Source organism: Ziziphus jujuba, chromosome 3, assembly GCF_031755915.1.
Source record: "Ziziphus jujuba cultivar Dongzao chromosome 3, ASM3175591v1".
In the NCBI taxonomy this organism is placed as follows: domain Eukaryota; kingdom Viridiplantae; phylum Streptophyta; class Magnoliopsida; order Rosales; family Rhamnaceae; genus Ziziphus; species Ziziphus jujuba.
In genome coordinates this window covers 5,814,890-5,825,860 of record NC_083381.1, presented here as the reverse complement: position 1 = coordinate 5,825,860, position 10,971 = coordinate 5,814,890, and positions in this window count along the sequence as shown.

Below are 10,971 nucleotides of genomic sequence, written 5' to 3'. Positions count from 1 at the left end.
CGTCAGCAAACGACGTGTCATGTTGACGTCAGTAGATGACATCAGCAGTCAGCCCAAACGGCACGTCGTTCGCGCCTTCTTCTTCACCCAACCGGGTCACGGGTGATCCGGTTCCAGTCCAAACGGGTCACGCGACCCGCTAGTCTTACCAGGCCATATCTCATCGTTTCGGCCAACGTTTCCGACGATACTGGCGGCGTTAGTTTCATCTTCCCTTGGGCAACGTTTCCCACAAATCAATTTGATTCAAAATCAACCCAAAATAAACATCCAAGCAAGGTTTATATTCGGCCAAAACACAAACAAACACCCATGGAAACACAAGAAATTCCAAAAAATTTTAGCCAAAATTGGTGCCATTTGTTTCGTGTCTTCTTGGGAAACTTTTTCCCCAAATCAATTTGGTCCAAAACCCAGAAAATTATAACACCCAAGCATATGAAACTGGGTTGCCGAAAACCCAGGTTTTTTTTTAAGAACAAACAATAATCGACCATGAGTATATATATATATATATACATAAATATGTTTAATAGAATACATAATTTTGAATCTCAAAATTTACATATGTATACAAATCAAGAAAAGAAAAGAAAAGAAAAATTAATGTAAAGCAACGTATATATATATATATATATATCTAGAACACAATGATAATCAATCATGAATGGCCAAAACACAGATCAATATTCACATGCGAACTGCGATAAATTACAAGGAAATTTACTATGCATATTAACCCCTGCTCTGATACCAATTGTTAGAAATTTTATGGATCTAAATATACATAATAAATTCCATAAATCATAAATTACTAACCTCCAAACGCAGCTATTGATAAATTAGATCTTTAATCCTACAAAATAGACACAACGTAAAGTAGTGCCTATGGACACACTACTCTCAAACCACTCTTAGATTTCTGAAAACCCTAATCTCCAAAATACTGTATGGTATATTATTATCTGCTTGCCCTAGACCCTTTAAATAGTCTCTGCAAGTCAGACTTATCCATTAATTTTGACACACATAAAATAATAATAATTTGATAATATAATTATACTAGGAAAAATATGGATAAGTCAATGGGCTTATAAAGAGAGTTGGTCCTCTAGTCCAATGGGCCAACTAGAGTCTTATAGAGAGTGTGTGACCAAGGGCCCTACTACAAAATAATAAAATAAGCCAGTCCCATTAATGACATAAATAGGCCCTATAAGTGAGTAATTGATTATGCCAAGTCCACAAATATTAATTTAATTCAACATTAATATGATTCAAACTATACTTTTTCCACCTCATCAATTTTCGAGCACATCTAGACATCCCCGTAGAAATCTCTTTCATGGACACAGTTCTATTGTCAAAATAACTCCACTCCTCCTCAACTATCTTATCACGCGTAGCCTCCCCGAACAGACTTCTTCAAAGTGAAACCGTTTGCCAAAATTTGATGTATGACTAGGAACACCATATAGGAAGAGACAAAGAGCTTGATGATCAGAAACAGAAGTAGGAAGATGAGGAACAAGCACACAGAGGAAAAGAATTTGTCCATTAATGGAGGCGAAACACCTATCAAGATGTTATTTGACATTGGCCTTTCCAACTCCTCTATTAGACCAAGTGAATTTATACCCAAAAAAATTAATTGGCCGTAGGTAACAATTATCAACCGTTGTCTTGAAACGATCAATGAGATAATCAAGTCGTGGTTGACCACCTGGCTTATCAGTGTGCGTCAAGATTTCATTAACATCTCCAACTACAAACCAACCCATATCTAATATAGAACTTAACCTTTCTAGTAGTTGCCATGAAAAATGTTTGAGTGATACATTAGGGTTGTCATAAAAACCTGTCAACGGAAGCATCACTTTGGTAGCATGAGAAACAATAGAATCAATTCACCAATAAAGAAAGACTTGATAGATAAATGGATTTCAGGTTTCCAAAAGAGAGCTAATACCCCACTTAAACCACCAAAACAACTTACCATATTGCTCTTGAAATGAAGTAGCTCCAGTTGATGTGAATTAAGTTTAGTTTCCATAAGGAAAACTATGTCAGGGTCCTTAGTTTTGAGCATTTGAATAGATGCTTGGAATGCATGAGGATTCCCCAAGCCCGAATATTCCAACTTAGGATTTTCATGGTTCATGGTGGAGCTGAAGATTAGACCCAACCACTTTAAAAGATGAAAACTTTTCCTTATTCTGGCAAGAAAACTTTAAGCGTTTATTAATGGTTTTAGTTTTGGAGCATAAACGTTTACCCTTTTTAACACGAGAGCCATTTTTTTGCAACGGTGGCTTCAAAGAGGAAGCAGCAATAATAAAAAAGGCATTATTACTCATCGATTGTTGATTATGATTCAAATTCCCTAAGGTGTGCATCTTGGTATCCATGTCACAAAATTTGTCCAGGTCATCTCCATTAATGATTGCGACATCTTTTAAATCATCCACATTAGCATGGATAACCGGTAGGGACAGTTGTAAGTTTCCAGGACACAAACCACCTTCATGAAAAATCATTTTCGAAACTGTTGATGATGCTAATTGTCTCATCGGAGAATGTTGATCATGAAATGGCAGAGAAGCATTGACAATCGTCATGAAGACCTTTTATAGTTTGGAAGGAACCAAAGAATGTGAGGATGCTTCATCCAATGATCGCTGATGCACAAATTTTCCACTAGTGATCATGTTAATGGAATGATTCGCTCAAAGCCAGGCACCAAAATTGCTCCCATTGGCGCTCATCTTCAATAGAACAATCCTTCGGGGTATGACCATATAAGCCACAACAGAAGCAAAAATCAGGAAGTGTATCATATTGAAACTCCACCCAAAAAGATTGATGGTTATCCAAATCAATCCTCATCCCTCTGTGTAAAGGATGACATATATCAATTTTAACATGTACCCTCATGAATTTCCCAAAACAGAGACTCTCTTCGTCAGAATCAACTATAAGACAATCTCCAAAATGCGAACCAATTGCCTTACCAATAGCTTTTGGCATACATTGCAGGGGGACATTGTGAATTTGAATCCAAAACACAGGATTGAGAATAGTAACTGTATGAGGAATAACCGTTGTCGAACTTCTTCAGTCAAGACTAGTGATCGCTCAAAATGCCATGGTGCACCTTGAAGAACCCGATCCTTCTCTTTCATAGAAATGAGATGACAAAGTAACATTGGATCATTGAGTTCTTTAAATTGCATAGAGCAAGAATTCCCCCATAAAGAATGCATCATGTCCAAAAAAACCCGTTTATTGAAACGGGTTTTAGTGTGTACTTGTACCAGAAGGCATTGATTGAAGGAATGTACATCAAGTTGATTCTCATGGTTAAGAGTCAAAGTATCACATTCCTCTGTAGTTAAGTGTAATCGTTTTTGGAAACTATTTGTAATTTCATCCATCACAAGAAATAGAAAAGAAAAATACTGCTCATAGTAATAGAAGGAGACAGGAAACCTCACAGACACGAAGTCATGAGAAGAAACCTCTCATGTGGAGAGACAACCATAAATGAAGGTTTTGTTGTAACGGATAATATCATATGGCTTTGTTAGTCAATTAGTTTTTATCTAATTGCCATATATATATATATGATCAAAAAACACATCTTTATAGTTAACTCCATATAGGTAGCATAATATTTGATCCACAAGGAATCAAAATATTTTTTTATTTATTAGTTACATTAATTGACGTAATTTTTAACAAATATTATAAACTAATATATTATATGTATTTAAATAAACAAGACGCAAATTATAATATCTATTCTACCAAAACAAAAAACATAAATTTATAATAAAAACATGACTAGGCTTATTTAAAAAAAAATAAAAAATCTATGGCTTCTAAAAGAAAATGGCTTAGTTAAGTTAGCATTTATGTAAAAAAATTATGTTTAGTTGAAGATGATGGCCAAAAATTTGATTTCAAAATATTAATTGTTGATACGCGTTGGCATTGCATGTGATTTTTTTATATTTACTTTGCTAACATTGTAAATTGAGGAATATATAAGATCAAAATTAAGGAACAATTTTTTTAATTTACCAAAAACATAAATTGACTCCAATCAATACAATTTTTAATAATAGTGAAATATCATTTTCATAAGAATATAAATTGCTGTTAGGTCTAAAATATTGATGATTTTATGCCATATTTATAGCTTAATATTTGTTAATTTGTGTCGTATTGTTATGGAAAGATACTTAATTATGTATTTTTCTTAATCAAGGTGAAAGAGGAAGAATTTTAAGAAAACAACCTTAAAAAGGTGGGAAGGAAGATTGAGCTTGAACGGATCAAGCATTAAAAAGATTCCTTAAAGATTCCATAAAGATTTTGTTGGGAATTTCATGATGGAAGTGGATGTTTTATGAATCATCACAATCTGACGATCTCAAATTTCTCATTAGTTTTGGATTTCGAGGTGTGAGAAAAAGATATCATCATTTAAAGTTTGGAATTTATAAAAAGGAATATTCTAGTTAAATCTCCACCATTGATCAAAGGAAGGAATCAAGGCAATTTGGGGGCCAAGATAAAGACAAGTGGTAATAATTGGTTAATTTATCATTAATGAGGCACATGTCATGTCACATGCTTCAATAAAGGTAAATAAGACTAATTAATTATTTTTTTAGGAGGAATTAGATAAAAGGAAAGTATTGGAAAGCAAGTAATATCAAGTTTTCTTTTTACACATGAAATTCGTCCAACCCTCTTGATGGCCTAAAAAAGGTGTCTTCCAAGACTCCCACGTTGAAAATAAAGAGAGAAAAAGGTTCCCAAGGTCCTATATATATAGCCCCCACCACATTGAAGGGAGATATACAGGTTTAGAGAGTTATTTAAGAGCTTTTAGGAGGCTTAAATATAAACAAAACAAATTTTGGGAGTTTCTAAGGTTCTCTTAAGGGTTTTAGGATTTTAAAGTTTTAGAGTTTTAGAAGATCAATTGGAGAGTATGGAGGGGGCATAGAGACGTGGGCTTGCTTGGAGAAGAAGGCTACGACTTGGAGAGCTTTTGGAGGAGAATTTCTTCAATAGTTTTTATTCTCTTCTCTTTCTTTTTAATTGTGAACATTATTGTTTTTTTCTTTATAATTATGGATGTTGAAATTATTTTTGCCATGAACTAATTTCATAGCTAGGGCTATGATGTAGCCCTAACTATGAAGGTCTAATTATTTTAATATATGTTGAGTTTTATTTAATTAGTAATATGCTTTGTTAATAAATCATTGGTATGCTTAATGCTTTCATAGGCCAGAAGGAATGAATGATTTTATTAATATTTGAGCTTGGAAAAGGATAATATTATGAATCTCCAATGATTTACATGAATACATAATTGATTGGAAAATAGTTATGTCTCATGCCATATTATTTGCTTAATCTATGCTTAATGAATTTGCATGATTTAATTTATAGGCCGGAAGGAATAAATTAGGTTATGTGAATATTATCAATTGTGAGTGGAAACTACTTTTGATTAATATTGTGATTAAGTGTGGTTAACAAAATTACTAGTAAATTGAATTCACATATTTAAGTAATTAAATTGGAATAGTTAGTGGTGAAATCAAATGCCCTAGTATTCATAATTATTAAACTCACTCCCTTACTTGAAATTGATCTAATTTTAATTTCTTGTTTTTGTTTAATTTAGTTTATTTAATTTTTATATTACCATCTTAATTGCTGGTTCAAATATTACCAAAACCTAATTATCTTTAATACTTAATTCTTAATCCCTTGGGTGCGACAACTCTATTTTCCCACTTTATTACTTGAAAATGATTCGTGCACTTGCGAGTTGATTTTACACATTAATTGCAATAACAAAATTGAAATAAAAATACATTCAGGCAGCCTAATATGTCGAATTTAAAACTTGCAACCAAGCTCTATGGGTATAAAGTTGGTTTTTGGACTTGGGCTTGGATTTTGGATTTAAAGTTGGATTTTTTTTTTGAAAAATAGCCACTGTACGAATGACAATTTGAATAATAGCAATTTTTTTTTTTTTTAAAACTAGTCAAGTTTTAACCCATCTAGACCAAAATACCCTTCCTTTTTTTTTAATTTTTTTTTATGTTTTTTCCTTTATCAAAACATAGCCTCTTTTCTTTTATTTATTTATTTTTTTTTTCTTTCTCTTTTGAAACAAAGCGATGGCTTTCCCTTTCATTTTTGTTCCTAAAAACACAATACCGTTCGTCGAAAAAATCATCCTGTTCGTTGGCATTTTTGATAGAGCTTCTTTTCTTTTCTTGTTTTTGGTTTTTTTTTTCTTTACTTTCCCTTTCTCATTCGAAACGTAGCTATGGATTTCCTTTTCCCTTTCCTTTTTGAAAAAGCACCATCCGATTCGTCGGTATTGTCCTCGACCCATCGTGGAGAACCTACAATCCGTGTCTGTGCGGCTTTGTTTGAGCTTCGTCTATTATCAGAGAGACAAGTTCCTAGAAAATCAAGATTGGCCTGAAAATCTCTGTAGAAGAACCCAAGTTTCGTTAGTCAATTTGCTAAAGAAGAAAGTTAATTCGCTTCTATCCCACTGCTCTGCTACAATTAGAAGACCCAAAGTTGTAATTCAACATACAAGGCTTTTATCCACCCCATACTCTTCACTTGCTTTGATACCTCTTGGAACACCCAAACTTTTCTTGCCACCATTGGGCTTTCCCTTTTTCTTGGTTTTAAGGTGAACATCTTCTCTCTCTCTCTCTCTCTCTCTCTCTCTTTGCTTTCCTTTTTCAATTGTGGGTTTCGATTCTATTTGAAGAAATTCTATTAATTTATTTATTTTGAGAAAAAAAGAATGGAGCTTTTGACTGATGACATTTTATAAGCTAAGTGTGATGGGTTTTTTTGGTGGATAATTAGTGGGTGGGTGTTATTTTTTGCAGGGACACCCAGTGCCTTGTGAGCAGTGTGACAACAATGGTAATTGCTTTCTCTAGATTCTTGGTTCATTGATTGAGTTGGGTTATGAAAATTAGTACTTTTAGAAACTCAATTTTATTGGTAGGATGTTTGGTTTTGAATGAAATTTTTTGTTAAACCTTGTTGTTTTTCCTCTCTATTCATCTGTGACTTTTAATGCTTAAATTTTCAAATATGCCTGTGATTTTGTTATACCACATTTTATCATATCACATTTTGTCTTTGCTTTCTCTGATCTATGCTGTTAAAATCTTTATAGTTGGTATTTCTCTTATTTCCTTGGTAGTTGTCAATAAACTGTGCGGTGCAGGGTAGTAGCTGATAGTGATTTGTCCTTTATTAGCTTATAAGTGCATGTTGATTTTATATATACGATACTTTCATGTTCATTTTACGAAGATAATGATGGCTTTTGATGTCAAATAACTAATTTACTTTATCGAAAATGTGATTTTTTTTTAAATTAGATTTCAATTTTTGCACAATCCCTTTTGGTGGATTTCAGTTGAAGCTGCTAGAAAAATCCAATCAGAAAAAAATTCCTCTTGGTGGAAAAATTTTCTCCTAGTGGAAAAAAATTTTCTCCTAGTGGAAAAAATGTTATCCTATCGGAAATTGATTTCGACTAGTCAAAAAGGCCGTTCCTATAGAAGAATAAATTAATAATGGGGTAAAAACATTGAAAATAAAGTGGAAACAAAATATAGCATGAAGTCAATGAATGAAAGTACAATGGATTTAAAATCATTGACTTTTAAAATCCTACAAAATAATGTATGGACTTTTGAAATCATTAACCAATTAAAAAAAAAAAAAGAAGTATGGCACATTTTGTGTTCCTTATAAAGTAATTGAGACATTTGAAAAAATGTTTTGTAATTAAAATCCTTTATGACTAAAATTTCCCCTTTTCGTAGTTTTAATGCCTTTTTCATTTAGGATTACATTATTAAACCAAAATTTCTAAGTATGTACTACATTATTATCACAACATAAAAAAGCATTACCATTGAGTAGAATATATATCCATGAGTACATGATAACTGTCGAAAGATATAAATTTAAAAAGCATAACTATGACACACTAAATTAAAAATTCATAATTTGAAGTGTAAGATAATGGATTCGTACATCTCTGCCTATAATGACCAACACCACCGCATCAGCTACATCTACGTCCAATAACATCTTCACTTTGAGATGGTATGCATTGCATCCTCGGCCTATTGACTCGTCTATGCGTCCATCTCAGTGGAAGAACAATACAACTTAACACATCGTCCAGAGCATGCCACTGTTTTTCATCTAACACATGGTAAATAAACTCAGCATAAGTTGCATGATATGCATCCGCAATATAGTAATGAGAACACATGCTATAAAGAGTAATTTTGCATTCTTTACAAGTAGTAATACAATGATCACAAGGATATTGACCAAGATCGAAAACTTTGCATGAGCATATTTTTGATTGGTGGTTAACTGTGCCATTCAAACTCTCACGTTCCACAAGAAACTCATACATATTAACTGCCTTCACATGTAGCCCAACAAACTCCAAATTGAGGAGTTTGAGTTGCTTTTCCATATGATCAGTTATAGACTTCATCAATTTTGCACTTGTAGTACGTTGTTCATAAAACCATCTTTGTAGCAAATCCCGTATGTCTCAATCAATGCTATTATTGGCATCTTTCTAGCATCTAGCAAAATACACAGGGTAAAACCACTTCTTTTTTTTTTTTTTCCCACCAAATATAACGTTTTCCTATTGGTAGAAAACTTGCATAAAAATAGTGGAAAACTAGTGAAAACTGACAAACTGGTGGAAAGTAGCAGAAGTTCATCTTTTTTGACAATTTTCCTCCATTTTACTGGTTTTCATGATTTTTCAGTTCTTCACAATTTTCCCCCCATTTTCACACCATATGTCACCTAGGTATCTTTAAACTCAAATATAATAGCTCATAAACTAATTTATTACATACCCATATTAAAAAAACTTTTAAAAAAAATACAAGAATGAGAGAGTAGTTGGACAATTTTACATCATTTAGCACCATTGTTTCACCTAATAAGAAAAAAGAGAAAATTTTTACTTAAATTTAGCTTCAAAACTGAGAAAATACAAGAAAATGAGAGTGAGAGCAGATGAGATGCGAGAATTTTTTTTTTTTTTTTTTTAGGTGAACGTGTTATTTGAGAAAGGAAGGAAAAAGAAAAGGGTAAAAGAAAAACTATTTCGTAATTTTGAATTTAGCCAAAGACATTTTTGTCCACAGTTGGCTAGATTAAAAAAAAAAAAAATTTGGCTATTTTTCAAGAAACGATTTATGGGGTGACTATTTTTCAAAAAAACCCTTTAAAGTTTAGATCTAAATTTAGATTCCAAAATTTAATTTTTATTTTTCTTATAGTTTTAAAATTTGATTCAAAAATGTTTTTCTTTTGCTTATCTTTATAATAATAAAAATAAAAAAATAGCTTAATAAATGGAAAATGCTACAAGTAGCAAATTTGTTAACTAAATTTTTTATACAAGATGATGTAGCCATTTTATTAATGGTTGATATATTAGTAAATGTTTTAAAATCATGGATAGTAAAACCAATAAATAATACAAACCTATTAATACCAAATATTTAGTTAATCGTCTACCACAAGTTTCCAGTACTGAACCTATTCAGGCTACATCTTAGGAAATTATGGTTCAAGAAACTTAGTTTAGAGATCAAGTTGATGTTCGTGGGGCCTGGACATCATTTAACATCCACGAAGGAGTTGATGTTGGAGGTGACTATGCTGAACGGTTCCCTAATTATGAGGAGCATGAGCAGTTGCATAATATTGATCATGATGAGAATTATAATGCAGCAGGGGATGATGTTGATCATAATGTAGATTTTGATCATGAGTTGTTGGACAATGATAGTGATATGCATCCTTAAATGAACAATGAAAGAGTTAATAATGTTAGGGTTCATCATGCTACAAGTGACCACATATCATCGAGCAACAGAAGTGGTTCTATGGCTATATTTTCTTCAAAGTTCACTGGCTGTGAGAGCATAGTAGTTGGACAATTATTTCGCAACAAATGTGACTTACAAAATAAACTGGGTATCTATTGCATGCGTGAAAATTAGGAGTTCAAGGTGACACGGTCAACTAACAATGGTATGAGGTTGTATGCTTGGAAAATACTTGTAAATGGCGACTACGTGCAACCACATTTAAAAATGGTGAAATATTTGTTATGAGAATTTTTGATAATGTACACAGTTGCTCCTTAGATATCGTGCATCGCAAACATAAGCAGATTAGTAGCCGGGTTATCGAGCAATGTATCAAATCTAAATATGAATCGCACGTGTTTACAAACCCAAAGAAATTCAACAGGATTTTTTTTACAGAAATATAGGGTGAATATAAGCTACAACAAAGCATGGAGAGGTAAAGAGTATGCACTTAACAGTGTTAGGGGATCTCCAGAGGAGAATTTTGCTAAGTTGCCTGCCTACTGTTATGAGTTAGTATCGAAGAACCCTGAGACTCTTACATGTATCAAAACAGATGATAATAACAATTTTGTATATTTTTTATGGCGATTGGAGCAAGCATTAGGGGATTTATATCCCACATAAGACCCGTGTTGGCTGTTGATGCGACTACATTAAAAAGAAAATACAAAAGGTACATGTATATTGCATCGGGCATGGATGGCAATAAGCAAATATATCCTTTGGCTTTCGACATTGGAGATGAAAAGAACAAGCAAGCATATACATGGTTTTTCCAAAACCTCAAGGATGCCATTGGAGATTTCCTGGATTTGGTATTTGTGAGTGATAGATACCCGGCTATTGAAAGGGCATTACGCAAAGTTTTTCCCAATGCATACCATGCGCTGTGCAAGTACCATATAAGCAGAAATATTAAAGCAAATGGACATGCGAAAGATGAAACAATGATAAAATGCTTCAT